The sequence below is a fragment of the Nuphar pumila genome, chromosome 15 (assembly GCF_984573655.1).
Source record: "Nuphar pumila chromosome 15, dmNupPumi1.hap1.1, whole genome shotgun sequence".
Taxonomy (NCBI): Eukaryota; Viridiplantae; Streptophyta; class Magnoliopsida; order Nymphaeales; family Nymphaeaceae; genus Nuphar; species Nuphar pumila.
This window is the reverse complement of record NC_143263.1, coordinates 73,540,546-73,558,161: the sequence shown is the minus strand read 5'-3', so window position 1 is coordinate 73,558,161 and position 17,616 is coordinate 73,540,546. Positions and strand designations below refer to the sequence as shown.

At 35.7% G+C, this 17,616-nt stretch overlaps 1 pseudogene across 1 annotated transcript; it reads left to right on the top strand.

Annotated features, from left to right (window-relative positions):
* Positions 1–13,219: 13,219 nt before the first annotated feature.
* LOC149815606 (uncharacterized) lies at positions 13,220–14,871 on the top strand (annotated as a pseudogene). Its single transcript, XR_016427952.1, has one exon. The product of XR_016427952.1 is annotated as an uncharacterized LOC149815606 (transcript).
* The last annotated feature ends 2,745 nt before the right edge of the window (positions 14,872–17,616 follow it).

The following is a 17,616-nucleotide window of genomic DNA, read 5'->3' as shown; positions in this document are numbered from 1 at the left end:
ATACTTTATAAAGTCAACAAAGGAAGTCGATTTTTAAAGATAAACTTAATATATAAACTGGGAGGTGTGCACGCAGAAGACTTTTCTTAATGGGAGAAACCGCTCCCAGGTGCAGCCTGCTGTATTTAAGGTTGCTGTTCTGTCAGCGTAAAACTTTGAAGGTTTATTCTTCAACCCAAAAGAATCGCCATGCTTATGATGCTCATGGGATTTGAACCTAGACTGCCAGTCAAACTGTCTAAGCCCCATCTCACTTTATGAAAAAAAACAACTAAATATTTGCCAAATAGCTTCGGCTGTTTGAAAGTGTGCTTTCGAGAATTTTGTTCCACTGCACTTGGGCCTTTTTAGCCTTCAAAGGTTGAGAGGGTGGTGTATGCTCTCCCCCGATGATTCATTGAATCCCACGTCTGTGTTTGGAGGTCTGGATGAGCACCACATATATAAGCACATGGAGCTCGTATTCTCGTGTATGTTGACATTACTTAGTATTGGAGTCGGTTGCAAAGACTTAAGTACACTTTCTTGCTATTCTTGTCATAAAACGACGGTTTGAGAAAATAACAAAAATGTCCTTCATTCAAAAAAGGAAAACGGTTCAAAAAAAGGACAAACATGTTCTACGTCTAGAAAGTTGAGGATGATGTTGACTCTTCAAAGTCTACACAGTGAAACGAACCTTAGCTGATGATTTGATGGTGATCCGGCGAAACGATGGTGAGCCGGCGATCAAATGGTGATCCGGTAAAACAAACCTGAGCCATAAAAAATGTATGTTTAAACTTTTCGTCGTCATCTTCTTCTTCTTCCTTCTTTGTAAAACACTGTAAAACCCTCTGTCTTTCTAGAAAAGAAATCAATGGAGGCAAAGAGCCAGCAATCCGATGGTCATCGTCATACTCTTTCTACTAACATTGGCCGGAATGTTGCTCTCATCCTGCGGGCAACCGACTATGGCGGCTCCTCCTCCGCCTTTGAGGGACACCTACAACAGAATCTTCCTCCAGTACACCTACAACGGAGTACAGCCTCTGGCTTCCCCGTCATGACGAAAATCACAAAGCAAAAAAAAACAAAAAAAATCGTGGGAAAGGGTGTTACGAAAACCTCGAGAAAGAAACAACCGAAGAAAACATGAGCACCACGATTAAACAAAACACTTTATTGCTCTTTTTCAATATTTACAAGAGGGAAAGAAAAGAAAAAATTTATACAATGCCTCAAAAAAATTTCATAGTATCAATTTACAGTAGAAATCAGATCAATGAGTAGCGATTTGCAATAGAAATCAGATCAGAGATTAGCGATTTACAGTAGAAATCAGATCAGAGATTAGCGATTTATAATAGAAATCAGATCATAAAGTAACGATTTATAGTATAAATCAGATTAGAGAGTAGCGATTTACAATAGAAATTAGACCATAGAGTAGCGATTTACAATAGAAATTAAATCAGAGAGTAGTGATTTATAGTAAAAATCAAATCAGAGAGCAGCGATTTACAATAGAAATCAGACCAAAGAGTAGCAATTTACAGTAGAAATCATATCAGAGTAGCGATTTACAGTAAAAATCAGATAAGAAAGTAGCGATTTACAGTAGAAATCAGACAAGAGAGTAGCGATTTACAGTAAAAATCAGATTAGAGAGTAGTGATTTGCAGTAGAAATCAGACCATAAAGGAGCGCTTTACAATAGAAATCAGATCAGAGAGTAGCGATTTACAGTAGAAATCAAATCAGAGAGCAACGATTTACAGTAGAAATCAGACAAGAGAGTAGCGATTTACAGTAGAAATCAGATAAGAGAGTAATGATTTACAGTAAAAAACAGACCAGAGAGTAGCGATTTACAGTAAAAATCATATCAGAGAGTAACGATTTACAGTAAAAAACATATCAGAGAGTAGCGATTTACAATGAAAATCAGATTAGATAGTAGCGATTTACAATAGAAATCAGATCAGAGAGTAGCGATTTACAGTAGAAATTAAATCAGAGAGCAGCGATTTACAGTAGAAATCAGACTTGAGAGTAGCGATTTACAGTAGAAATCAGATCAGAGAGTAGCGATTTACAGTAGAAAACATATTTGAGAGTAGCAATTTACAGTAGAAATCAGATCAGAGAGTAGCGATTTACAGTAAAAATCAGACCAGAGAATAGCGATTTACAGTAAAAATTAGACCAGAGAGTAGCGATTTACTGTGAAAATCATATCAGAGAGTAACGATTTACAATGAAAATCAGATCATATAGTAGCGATTTACAATAGAAATCAGATCAGAGAGTAGCGATTTACAGTAGAAATCAGACCATAAAGTAGCGATTTACAGTGAAAATCAAATTAAAGAGTAGTGATTTATAGTGAAAAATCAGATAAGAGTAACGATTTATAAAAGAGATCATATAAAGGCCCCAAAAAAATTTGGTCCAGGGAGCGTTTCCCCCCGCCCGCTGACCGCGCAGCAGGACCCGCGTTAAGGAGAGCCCCCGTACCCCCCTCTTGTAAGGGCAAAAACTCTGAATCAGGCTCCACAACTCATCAAGTTGAATGATGCTACCCACGTTGGGAAAAGCTCCAAACCCCCTCCTGTAAGGGCAAAAACTATGCTACCCACGCTGGGAGGAGCCCCCAAACCCCTCTCCTGTAAGGGCAAAAACTCTGAATTAAGCTCCACAACTCATCAAGTTGAATTATGCTACCCACACTAGGAAGATCCCCCAAACCCCCCTCCTGTAAGGGCAAAAACTATGCTAATCATGCTGGAAGGAGCCCCCAAATCCCCCTCCTGTAAGGGCAAAAACTCTGAATCAGACTCCACAACTCATCAAGTTGAACGATGCTACAATCAGTGTGCAGGTCAGTTAGTGTTTGATGGAGCAATGTAGGATCGTCTGTTGGATGTGCATATAAGCAGAAAGAGAAGGGAGAGAGAGTGAGAGGGTTGATGTTCATGGCCTTCTCCAGGGGGAATGTCTTTCTCATATAATCCTGCAGTGCAAGGACTGGATCTTAAATAACCATCTCCGGGGTACTTAAGTCTTTACAACCACTCCTTTTTCTAGAATCGTCATGTTTTTTGGCACCAGTGGAGGAAAGGGTACTTAAGTTTTTGCAATCGCATCAAACTCCAACACTAAGTGATGCTGACAAACATGGGGATTCGAGACGCACATGCTTATATACGTGGTGCTTTTTTGGACCCCCGATCATGAGATGCCATGTTCGGAGTAACATATAACCTGATTCGTCAAAGGTTTGACAAACTGTATGAATTTGTTTGGTACAATATATCAAATTGTTCTTTTCTTTTTTTTTACTCCTTCGGTTAGGTACATCTTCAAGTGCTAAACACTATAGAACAGACAAGTCTCAATCCTACGCTCGACTAAACCTATCAGCTTTAGTGGGTCAGACCTATATGGGTTTGAATTGTTTTATTTTTTTTACATGGTCCACATGTGTGCTAGCCGCTGGATTCATTGTCAATTGTCTCGGACCTTGAAATGTGTGTGTGATTTCCTAGCTTACTAAAAAATCAATGGATATAAAAATGTTAAAATTTATTAATTGAAAAAACTTTATTTTTGTCAAGAAATTGATATTCAAAAGTTGATTCATATCAAGTTGGTCATGTTGAATCTATCTATGAGGTCATATTTGGTCAAAACAACCATCAAAGATCTTAATATAGGGGCATGATGATGAGCATGCTCATTTTTTGAATGGATGAATGAATATATGTATGATCAAGGTACTTTTTGAAAGAATGAAATAAATATATATATATATATATATATTAGTAGATTTATTTTTTAATAAATAAAATAAATATATGTATGAGCAGATTCATTTCTTGATGAATGTATGTATGGATATAAATACATATCAAAGCGTGCAAAACACTTGACATTATCACATTAGATTTGCGAACCTGTGAACACCCAAAAATTTTCACCCTCATTCACAAATTTCTCACTTTTGCCATTGGGACCCACTCTCTAAGTCCTTCAGGGAACCAGTTGATGGATACCTGAGCCAGGGTCATTTGAAGCCCGAATCTTCAAGCAAAGTTCAACATTTTATCCTGCAATCAAAATTTAGTCTTTCTTTTGGCTCAATCCAAATATCAATCTTTGTCCTCAGACAAGAATTTTCAATTCCTTGTCTCTGTCAAAGGTCTGAGACTTCAAATTCCTCCTCCAGGGTTTGCATTTTGCATGTCATTTCATGTAAATTTATTGCATTTCATATCATTGCATAGCATTTTCGAGATCAAGCACTCTTGTTTTCAAAATACCACATACAAACTTGATTTTAAAACCTTTCTTTCGAAATCAATTTCAAAAATCTAGGTTTTAGAACCAATTTTTGCCATTTGGCCAACCCTCAGGGCTTTATATCCCCTTATTTCAAAAGCATTTCTTTAGAAAGATGAATTGGATTCATTTTAAACTTGATTTTTAAACCAATTTTCAATTTCTACCAATTTTCTTCAAGTGGGACCCACCCTACAGGTAATTTCCAACCTTTATTCAATTTCAGTTTATTCTCATATTTTATTTATTTCAAAAATATAATTTTTTTTACAAATATAGGTGTCTTTTAAAGTTTCTTGAAAATCTTGTTTTAAACCCCTTTATTTTTACCTTTTCAAAATCGTTTTTTCAAAAACCAAGTGGACCCGCCTAGGTAGTGCCACTTGGTTTTTTAAAAATTTTAATTAATTAATCCTAGGTCAAAGTCCAACTTGGACTTGACCTTAGACTCTTTAGAGGGGTCAACCTCCTCTAGAGAGCCTTATCTCTTTTAATTAAGAGAGCCCCACATAGGTGGAACTCTTTAATTAACCCTAATCAAGGCCCTTAAAAAAACAAAAATAGAGCCCCATAAGGGGGGTCGACTCCCTATGCGCTCTCTCTCCCTCTCCAGCCATCTTGCTCTCCCTCTCTCCAAATTTCAGCAACCTCCATTAAAGCCCCAAAGTCATTTGCTATTTTATTTTAATCAAGAATCGGGATCTGTCTTTCTTGAGTCGTTAAGCGTTGGTGAGAATTAAGCGCATCTTGCCAAAATGATATCTTCCTAACCTGAGATATTTTTTCTGATTTGTAAAAAGGATTGTCTTCATTAAGATGACTTGTTTATCTTCGTTAAATTTCATAAATTTTTATCTCTGTTTGATATGTTGTTATGGTCTGACATCATGGCAAGTATGGAATAATAAGTAAAATAGCATATTTTTTCTTTTTATTTAATATTTATATCCAAAATAATCATAAAACTTTATTTTTTGATTGCATGTTATTTTTAGAATTGTTAACAGTGTCCATGTTGATTTTCATGATTTTTAAAGGTCGTTTGATATGTTTTAGTTGTTTCTCAAAAACAGGATGCCCGTAGAGTCTTGATTCAACTGAAATACGGGCAAAAAATCAATTTTTTCTATTATTTTATTTTTTTCTTAAATTTTTTTATATTTTTAGGATTTGATCATCTTCATAATTATATCAGGGTGCTCTTCACCCGATTTAGCATCATTTTGAATCTGTTTGGTCTTTAGATTAAGTGTATTACAAAGATTTTTTCTGAAAATCCCTGTTTTACAAATAATATCAATTTTTAATGATATTTTGGTCATTTTCCTCTAAATTCCAAATTTCTAATTTGTCTACTCTTATTATTTATTTAGTCCTACATCATTCATTATGCTATTCAAAGATTTTATTTTACATAAGCATAGGAAAAGGACTTTAAATAAGACCAAAGATTTTATTTTATTTCAGGATAAATCCCTCAATTTTCATATATTGTTAGATAAATCCAGAAAGCCTATATTTTTCTACTAATATGTTTGCTAATTTTGTAGAAAAGTTCAAGAGTTTACCTTCTTTATTTCTTTTATTTCTTTAATTTATTGTAAATTGTATTTATAATATTAGAATAATAATATTTTTCTTTCTGCATAGATTAGGGCTATATTTGTATATAATTTATTTTTTATATTAAATTGCTATGGTTGATGATTCATATGCATATTTCAAATTCTATAATGGTCAACACAAATGATACGTGCACCTGCTTCTAAGGAGTTGATAAACTCAGTGAAGTTCTTATTTGTGGCCATAGTTAGAATACGAATAAAACTCAGATTTATCATCTTCTTTTAAGTTACAAATAACCTACATTGTTAGGTTATCTTAAAAAATCATTGCATATTTTCAAAAGCCTTTCAAGATACTTTTAAAACCCTCATTTTAGAATTTAATGGGATATATTCAAAGCGTATTTGTGGCCATAGTTAAGGATATATAGCAAATTTATTTCGTTTAAATTCTATAAGGCACATAAAATCCCTTTATACAAATTTGATTTTTGAAAAAAAGAGGATTTTTTCAAAGATTTTTCAAATATGATTTTACAAAACCATATTTCATTTATCATATAAGTTAGTTAGCATCATCTTCTCAGTCCTTTTTTGAAAATTGATTTTCTTAAAATCTTCAGTTTTCAAGAATTTTCCAAATATTTTCTAAGTCCAATTCACAATTTTCCCAAGTTTTCTTTTCTTCAAAAGAGTATTTTCCAAGTTTGAATCACGATTTTTAAAGCATCTCTTTTTTCAAGTATTTTTCAATAATTTTGAAGCATACATCATGTTTTCAACCAGTATTTTCCAAAGTTTATAGCACATGTCTGCTTCTTCGTGCATTTAGGAATAGAATAACGATTTAGACAATTGAGAAAAGTAAAGCACATGATTGATCCTTGGTTCGATTACCCTTGGTTATGGCGTCAGGAACGGTTGAACCTCGTACCAACAGGCGAGTCCCATTCTACAGAATTTTCCCACATTTTAAAATGGGGGCAAGTTATTTTCAAAACTTTTTTAAAAGATCAATTTGACTTGCAAAAGTAAAATTTTGTATGATAACATAACCTTAGGTGATTCATAACTGAGAATAACCTTTTCAATTGGACGATATTCGCATATCATAATGTACTAAGCTTAGGTCATTCACAACTAATGACCTAACCTTAGCATTTGGATGGCATTCAAACATCAAAATATACGAACCTCATGATAATTGAATGATATTCACACATTATAATGTGTGACCCTCATGACATTTGAAATTGAGGACCTAACCATATCAATTAGATGATATTCACATATCATAATGTGCAAACTTCATGACATTCAAACATAAAATTGCGTGAAAGTCATTTTTTAAGGTTTCCATACAATCAATACATTTTTTCGAATCTGAAACCATATTTGTGAATTTTGTCTTATATTTGCGAATGTCCATCTTCGAGAGTTGTGAAAGTCGAGATGTTTCCATAGCATATTTATGAAGTACAACATGTATTTGCAGATGTCTCCACATCTGCAAATATATGTCTACATTCGCAAATATATGACCATATTAAAAAATAATGCATGAAGGTCCCCACATCTGCAAATATGTGACCATATCAATTAGATGATAAGAACAAACTGGGTTTTGGGACTGACAAAGCCGAATTGAAAAATAGAGTTCTATGTACAGAAAGCTCAATTAATCATGAAACTCAAATGGTTGAAACTAAACTCCCTAAAGTGTATTGGGTCCAAATTCCAGACCGAGACACCTTACAATTTGGATTAGGTGAATTTTTGAAGTCTAACACTTTTAAGGGTTAGTCAAAATTTAGGTTTAAGCTGAAGTGGGTTCGGTGGGTTCTAAACTATGTCTAGGTTGAAGTAAGTTTGAATGATGAATGAATATATATATGAGAAGGTTCATTTTTAAATGAATGAAATGAATATATGTATGAGTAGGTTCATTTTTTAATGAATGAATATATATCTACGAGCAAGTTCATTAGTTAATGAATGAATATATATATATATATATATATATATATATATATATATATATAATGAAGTTTATTTTTGAATGAATAAAATGAATATATGTATGAGTATGTTCATTTTTTAATAAGTGAAATAAATATATGTATCAACAGGTTCATTATTTAATGAATGAATATATGCACAAGCATGTTTGTTTTTTAATGAATGTATGTATGAATGTAAATACCTACAAGAGTATGTGAAACATTGAATATTCTCACATCACACTTGTGAACCTTAGGTCATTCATAACTGAGAATAACCTTATCAATTGAATGACATTCGCATATCAGAATGTGCGAACCTCACGATAATTAGACAAAATTCGCATATCATAATGTGCTAACCTCAGGTCATTCACAACTGAAGACCTAACCTTATCATTTGGATAACGTTCAAACATCAGAATGTACGAACCTCGTGATAATTAAATGACATTCACACATTACAATATGCGAACCTCACAACATTCACAATTGGGGACCTAACCTTATCAATTGAATGACATTCACATATCATAATGTGCGAACCTGAGGACATTCAAACATAAAATCATGCAAAAGTTATTTTTTAAGGTTCCCATACAATCAATACATTTTTTTGAATTTGAAACCATATTTGTGAATTTTATCTCATATTTACGAATGTCTATCTTTGAGAGTTGTGAAGACCAAGACGTTCCCATAGCATATTTGTGAACTACAACAACATATATTTGCGGTTGTTCATATATCTGCAAATATATGACCACAATCGCAAATCTGTGACCATATTAAAAAATAACGTGCAAAGGTCCCCACATCCACAAATATATGCTGAAATTCACAAATATAGTTTTAGGTTCACAAAATTGTTTGATTGTATACAAGCCTCCTATTTATTAAAAAATAACTTATGCACACTCTTATTTGTAAAATGTTCACACAGTCTGATGTGTGAATGCCATCCAATTGATAAAGTTAAGTCATTAGTGGTGAATGTCATGAGGTTCGTACATTTTGATATGCAAATGTTATCCAATTATCATGAAGTTCGCAAATATCGTCCAATTGATAAAGTTGTCCTTAGTTGCGAATGTCATGAGGTTCAAACATTATGGTGTGCGAATGTGATCTAATTATCACGAGGTTAACACATTATGATGTGCAAATGTCATCCAATTGATAAGGTTGTCCTCAATTGTGAATGACTTAAGGTTCATAACTCTGATGTGTGAATGTCCATGATTTCACACCTTTCGATGTATATTTACATTCATACATTTAATAAAAAATAAACTTGCTCATATATATATTCATTCATTCATTCATTTATTAAAAAATGAATCTGCTCATACATATATTCATTTCATTCTTTAAAAAATGAACATACTCATAAAATCATGTATTCAATCATTAATTAAAAAATGAACATGCTCATAGAATCATTTATTCATTCATTCATTAAAAAATGAAATTGATGGTATATATATTTATTTCATTCATTAAAAAATAAATATACTCATACATATATTCGTTTCATTCATTCATTAAAAAGAGCATGATATATATTCATTTCATTCATTCAAAATAAACATGCATAACTTTGTAATCAAAGTAAATTTTACATAAAGGTAACAATAAATAGTAAAAGTGCATAACTTTATAGTTAAAGTAATTTACAAAACATTTGATTACAATGTTGTCAACAATGACTCATAATATCTCACATTTACTTCATATTAACTTCCTCATCAAGGTCCTCCAGCGCCAGCGCCTCTTCCCTGGAAGCTTTCATTTGTCATTTTCTATCTTTTGTTTGGCCTATGCACCATTTAATGTCTAAATCTATGCAAACAAGAGTGTACCATCATATGGTATCATGCTGCATAACAAATATATATATTTCCTATATATGATTAATATACTATTAACTAGTTATAACTAACATTATATGGATTCAACTTTACTCAAATAACTAAAATATCCTTCAAAGAATAATATTTTTAAAAATGCATAGTTGCCTTTTAGGTTATAAAAGTAATTTTTAAAAATATCATTCTTTTAAGAATATTTTAGTCATTATAATTTGGTTGAATGTAGCTGAACAACTAGTTTAATATTAAATAAACCCTATACACACAAAGAAAAATACCCATAGATGACCAAGCATAAGATTACATAATTACAAACCAATAAGTGCTTATAGCAAAACACAAAAACACCTAATAAAGGTAATTAAGGAGCATAAAATGCTCATGAATACAAAAATCTAAAAAGAGAATTTCACAAACAATAAACATACTTAAGAGAGTTATTTAAAAAGAAATAATAAAGGAGCCAAAAGAAAAAAAATCAAAAAATAATTTTAAACAAACACAAACAACTCAAATTTTCAAAAAACAATTCACAAGAAAATAAGTAGTATCTCGTACATAATGTAAGAGAGTACTAAAAACAGAAACAGCACAAACTTTAAGATACATCTGAATCAAGAAGCCCTTCGAATCTAAGCTACACTTTGATTAAGGATACGTCATGAAGCACACTCCTAAGTCGAAGGATCTCAAATCCATTGTCAAAAACCAAACACCAAGTGGCTTACCATGTATCCCATGTAGAACTCTTTTGTACCCTTCTTTGGCTAACAACTATATGTAATTCAACCAATTTTATTTTCCAATTTAATGTGATATTATCACATCTAAAGGCTATTGGCATTCCTCTTAACTCTTTCTCTCGTTTCTCGTTGCTTATGATTTTTGCCTATCATACATTGGGGAGATTAGGGTTTTTCTTTTTAGATCAGGTTTACAACGGTCTTGAAATTGAATAGCTGAGACCTATGGTTGTTCGTTGCTTTAGTTGAAAGCAAATTTTTGATGATTTGATGCATAGTTACATTAGATATCATGTAGATGTAGTTCGTGGTTGATATCAAGTAGTTTTAGTTAGGGGTGGCAATTTCTGACACGACCCGCCAACCCGACCCGCCAACCCGCCTCTTAGGCGGGTTCGGGTTGGGCTTAAGCCAACCCGTTTAATAAACGGGTCGACCCGCGTAACCCGTTTATTAAACAGGTCGGGTTCGGGTTGGGGGTATGCCAACCCGCCAACCCGGCTGACCCGTTTAATAAACGGGTTAGGCGGGTGGGTCAACCCGCCAACCCGTCTGCCAACCCGCCAACCCGCCAACCCGACCCGTCAACCCGACCCGCCAACCTGACTACCTGCCAATCCGATCCGTCAACCCGCCAACCTGACCCGCGAACCTAAAAACCCATTTACCCGACCCAACCCATTTATTAAATGGGTTGGCGGGTCGTGTCGGGTTACCCGTTTATTAAATGGGTCGGGTTCGTGTTTGACACAGCTGACCCGTTTAATAAACGGGTCAGGTTCGGGTTGAGGTATGCTGACACGCCAACCCGCCAACCCGACCCGATTGCCACCCCTAGTTTTAGTTGTAGTTATTTTTTCGTTTCATTCTTGAAACTAATACACGTGCAGATTTTCACTACGGATCTATGATGCTACATTTTAACGGGTAGCATCATAGATCCATAATTAGACCCATGTAGATTAACGGGTAGGGGTATGATTGCTTCGGGTCTTAACCAGTTTGAGTTTCAGCTCAGGTCTTCATTGGTATTCTAGACCTAATTACACACCAACAAAAAATGTAAATTATTGGTATCAACTATTTATTAAGAAGATTGTATTCTTACAAACGAGAAGTTTATTAACTATTCTAAATATTGCAAAAATATAAATATAAACAACTCGTGTCTAAATGGGTTTGGGTTTTTATTTGTAATACTTAAGACCCAACCCATTTTCATTACTGGTCTATATTTTGAATCCGACTTGAACCCATGGGTCTGCTTAAAGCAAGTCGGGTCGGGTTTGGGACATCAGGTTGTGTTGCCGGTATAACCCGACCCAGTTACATCCTACTTGTGAATTCCACCAAGTTAACAAACAAGATGTCACAGGTTCCAAACCAGCAAGTGGCATCCCTTGCAGCAAGGTTGAAGCTGGGTGTACTCACCGGTGGACAGGGAGGAGCTCAAGGGTTTTGCCAAGTGGAGGCCAGCCAATGTGCAAGAGGGCTATGTAACAAATATCGTGAGATTTATGAAAATCTTGTAATAATATCTTGAGAAATTGATTGAAAGTTTAAAACGGCAATTTCTCGTCGTGAGATTTATGAAAAAAACATAAATACTGCAATTTAAACGTGATATTTACATTTTAACCAGCTATTTATCATGAAAAAACTGTGTATATTTATTTTTACATAATTTTTATTAATAATTTTCATATTTTTTAATTACATTTTTTATTATCAAGATTTTGCCCAAAATACGCAAGAATTCTGAAAAATTTTCAATTTCTTGCCAGTTTTTGGCAAAAGAGATTTTGCGGAAAAAAACGTTTGTTACTATAGCGGAGGGGTGATGGGAGTTTTTCTTTTCCTTAGATTGTCCAAAAAAAAAAAGGGTTTCCCCAGGAGAAAAAGTACGAATTACATTTTACAACCCTTGATTGTCGGGTCTGATCTAATAAGTGGTTTGGGTCGGGTTGGTTGTCGATCAGGAAGGTTTCTCGGGCACACGAGTGCAGAACCGGGTACCCAGTTAGCGTCGTGACAAATATAGCGAAAAATATGTGAAAAAATTAGGGGTGGCAAAACCTGACATGACTCGCCAACCCGCTTCTTAGGCGGGTTCGGGTTTGACTTAAACGAGTTCGTATCATAAACTGGTCGACCCACCTAACCCATTTATTAAACGGGTCGGATTTGTGTTAGGGATATGCCAACCCAACAACCCGGCTGACCTGTTTAATAAATGGGTTAGGCAGGCGGGTCAACCTGTTTACCCGAACCCGACCCACAACCTGTTTACCCGACCCGACCCGCCAACCGCCAACCCGTTTATTAAACAGGTTAAACAGGTTGTGTCGGGTTACCCGTTTAATAAATGGGCCGGGTTCGTGCTGAGGTATGCTGACCCGCCAACTCGCCGACATGACCCCTCAACCCGACCCGATTGCCACCCCTAGAAAAAATCATGATAAATTTAGTCATTTTTGAAAGTAGATTTTATATTTTTTCATGTAAATTTTACTTATGTAATTATCTTCGTTTTATTTGATTTTTTTTGATAAATTATTTGTTTTTTTTTATATTTTTTCCGATAAAAAATCGAGAAAAATTAAACATTTTGAAAATCTCACGAGAAATTCACAGCCGAGAATTTGCCGTTTTAAACTTTGTCACTGTTTAGGGTTAAGGACCGGTTAAAATGGAAGAAGTGAACTCGTTAATGGAGGCACCCTACCTCCAATAGCGGAATAGGGCACTCTTCACCCCTCTCCCTCTCTTTTCTGTTCTCTTCCTCTTCTTTCCTTCATTCTTTTCTTGTTTATCATATTCTTGTTTGGCTGCGGGCAGTAGATATCGTCCCTAATCGTGAGAGGAGCGATCGGCTGCAAAAAATTGGGTGCCCAGTCGAAGGAAACGGAAGGAAATTGGGGAAAAGGAGGTCCGATTGCAGGTGGTCATCTCGTTAGGGATCTACCTGGATTCTGAGTCCATGATGCATCTTGTGAAGGGAAAAATCGTCTCTTCCGAATCGGTCTCCCTCTCATCAGTGTCTTCCGTCCTCAAAAGATTCCTCTCCTCCGATAACGGCACCGGTGCCGAGGTCTTCGCCTGCCTGAAACGGTCAGCTGCTGCCATCGAGGAGCTGATCCAGGCGACAACCCTATCTGGAGAAGAACGCAAGGAACACCATCGGGTCGTGCGGAGAAAGTTGCAGGAGGGGAACCTTGGGAAAAAAGAAGAACACCGATTGAGCATTCAAGAAAGTGCGGATGACAAGAGTACCGCATTGAACGAGCTCGGGAAGAAACACTTTAGCGAGTGCGAGGAACGCCGGAAAATCAAACGATGCCCAGACATGGATGAGGATGTGGCGTTGGATCGGCTTGAGGAAGGCCACAGACGAAAGCACAAGAAACAGAAAAAGAGCCAAGAAAACCTAGATGAGGACGCATCGTCGGATGCACTGGTGAAACACACTGAAATAGAGAACAAGAAATGGCAGGAACTTCAGCAAGGCCATGATCAGAATGTGGAATTAAATGATCTTCAGAAAGAGCCCAGAAAAAAGCACAAGAAACACCTGCACATTCAAGAAGGCCTGGACCAGGATGTGGCATCAAATAAGCTGCAGAAAGAACCCAGTAACATGCACAAGAAACACCAACAAATTCTACAGGGCCCCAATCAGAATGGGGCTTGGAATGAGCAGGAAAAAGAACCCAGAAGAAAACACAAGGGACACCAGCAAAGTCAAAAAGGCCTAACGCAAAACGTGGTGTTGAATGAGAAGGTGAGAGAGCCAAGAAGAAATCATATCGACCAACAGAAAATTCGACAAGGCCTAGATAAAAATGTGGCATCAGATGAGCAGGAGAAAGAACCTGAAAAAAAACGCAAGAAAGGCAAACCAATTCAAGATGGTGGAAGTCTTAGAAATGGGTGCAGAGAAGAGGCAACCACTTGGTGAAAATTTTATTACTATCAGTCAGAAAAACCAGGAGGATGCGAATGAGGATGGATGTTCCAGTGCTGAGCACAAAGAAGATAAATATGGAGAGATGGCTGTGGTGAAGAAAGAGGATAAGAAGAGGAGGAAGAAGGAAAGGGTTGAGGAAGGTGAGGATGGAGAACTGGAGGGTGGGCAGCAGAGGGAGAAAAAGAGAAGGAAAGGAAAGGAAAGGAAAGGGTGAAGTTCAATGGTGATCACCATTTTTAATTCCCCCCATGGAACTGGGAGTTTTCACTTTTTGTTCTATTTCTTGTTTTTGTTTCCCCCCTTTTTGCACTGGTCAAAAGGAGACAGGAGATGATGTTTACTTCAGGTATTGTAATCTGATATGATTGGAACTCATACATGTTCTTAGTAATGATTTTAAGGATTATGAGTATCAATGTTAATTTTCCATTATTCTTATTCAAAATTGCCCGCTTTTATTTCCCCTTTTATTGTATCACACTGGCTTTGGTGCTAGAATATATATTAATATTAGTATGGTGGGTTTTATTGTGAATTATTGATTGAAGTGGTTCAACCATGGTATCATTATTGATATGTTTATTCCAATGGAATATTGTGTTAACCTTAATAATACATTATTAGAATTGAAAATACGGCAGCCTACTTGTCCCTGTTTTTCTCCTCTGGTCAGTTGTCACTGGGCGTTGGGTTCACAGAATAGGGTGTGAAATTTCCACTACATGAAAGAGTTGGTGCTATAATTTTGACCTCTGAGAATGTAAATGTGTGCTTAGATATTTAGGTAGCTGATAGGACTAATAATCAAGAAAAGGCAAATAGTGACAGATCTGGTAGCAGCCTAGCTGTTCACCGGAATGCACAATGTTTATATCTCATGATTTGAGTAGCAGTCTGATGAATCTGTAGAATTGTCATCGGGGTTTGTGATCAGAGTTTAGTGAGCTTTTTACTTGACATGCTATTCAAAAGATGTGGGGTTTTCTTTCATCTTCATCTAACACCCTAAGGAGGAAAAGACAAAAAAGAGATCCTGTTTATGCACCAATTCCCTCCCATATTAGTCATTCTTTTATTATAATTTATTTATTATGTTAATATTTGGCCAGTAGATTCAGTACTATTTTGGTGCAGAAGTCTTGATCCTAAGAAGTTGAAAAGCCTGCCAATTCAACAAAAAAGAAAGAAGCTAAAAATCCTTTATCCAAATTTTCAGGTGCTGGTCTTTTTCTGTTTGGTGGTTGTCCTATATGAGAGTGCTATTTTAGTCAAGGGCCATCTTAAGCTGATTTGAAATAAGCAAGCAAAGTTATTTACGTTGATTTCAACAGGAAAATTTTCAGTGGAAGAATTAGTGCACCAAATCTATCCCTGGTTGGCTGGCTTTAGTAGATGCATTAATTATTTTTGACCAAGCTTGATAGTGAAAGTCAGGTTCATGGCTGGAAATGGGCTAACAGCCGGTGCTTGAATATTTTATTGCAGGAATTGGTTAAGCTGGGGAAGATTACCTCTAGATATTGAATATGGTGTAAAATCAGATGAGTTGAATACTTAAGAAAGAGTTCTAGAGTCATACTACTTAAGAAAGAGTTCTAGAGTCATACTTTCCCTGTCAAAGTAAATTCACTGTTGAGTAGTTCTCAAGTTTGCAAATATTTCAAACTGCTCGTTGTTCTCTTCTAATGATTTTTTTTTTCACTTGCTATAAACAAATTCTTTTCCACAGTAACTACTACTGTTGCATGGTAATTGCTCTCCGGAGTGATAATTGTGCAGGCTTTTTTGTTTACCCTTGTTTAAAGATGCCCCACGGGGTATGCAATTCACTTTCAGTAAATCTTTCATGACTTCTTCCATTCAATCTTTCAAGTTGTAGATTGAGGAGGTTGTGCCTTAATTACTGTTTAGTTATTGACTTTTCTACATGAAGGGATCACCCGGAATGAAGATTGGCCTATGCTATATGGATAGAAAGAACGTATAAGCAGATGTCTGGTATACAAGTTTGGATTGGGTTAAGTTTTGGTTACCATAGCAATGGCAGTTGCATGGATTTCCTTTTGGATGCAGATAGGACACTTGCGTTTTGGAAGATCCAGATACAATGCATTCATAGCATAAGTATATTGGTAGTTATGTTGTATAGGTATGTGTATGGGTAGGGAGGGTATAAGATGACAATTTTTTTAAATTAAAATTATGGGGATATATATTAATGAGCGAATTCCGGCTTGCTTGAGCAATACCCTCCTGGCCAGCAACCACCAATTCACCAACCTGATTTGGCTATATATGCATCAGCAGTGGAGATTTTCCGTTGGTTATGAAATAGCTTAGCTGCTTTTCTTTTCATCTAGTAGTGAGAAGTAGGCACAAGAGAGAGAGAGAGAGAGAGAGAGAGAGAGAGAGAGAGAGAGAGAGAGAGAGAGAGGACGATATTTTAACACAACAAAAGGGAGGGTGGTATTTGAAATTTCTTACTTTTGATGCTTATTTCAACTCAGTTTTAGCCCTGATCAGCTTGACATTTACTTCAGGGAGATATCTACTGAATATCCAGAATCGGCATTTTTGGAACTCACAAAGAATTGCTTTTTAAGGTCATCAGTTCATTCTGCTCCTGATTTGAGGAGATATGATAATTCTATTGACAAGGATTTAGCAGGAATGGGCACCGATTTTCTGGGTTCGCTAGTAGCTCATGGAATGGACCACTGGGCCACAGGCTCTATTTGTGGATGAAAACTCATGTATAGGTAATCTTCGTTCATTTTTCAGATATTTTCATTGAGATAAGATCAACCAAGTGTGCAAATTCTATTTATTTCAACATTGCTTGATTTAAAAACCTCTTCCGGAACTGAAGCTACAAAGGTGTTAAACTGGTAGTAGGTTGCAGAGAATGCCTTCATCTAGTAACACATTCATGATGGATGAAGCTGTGGGTTGTACATAGCAAACTTTAATTTGGGGATGTCAATGTTGTGTGTGTGACACCTTTTCTTTTCTATTGTTTGTAAAATAATTATGCATATGGAATGAATTTTGATTGCTAATACATTTAGTGAGGTACCAGTGGATTGTCAATTATGTCCTTTGGGTTCATAGAGAAGATCCGTGTATTGTTGAATTCCATATCAAACC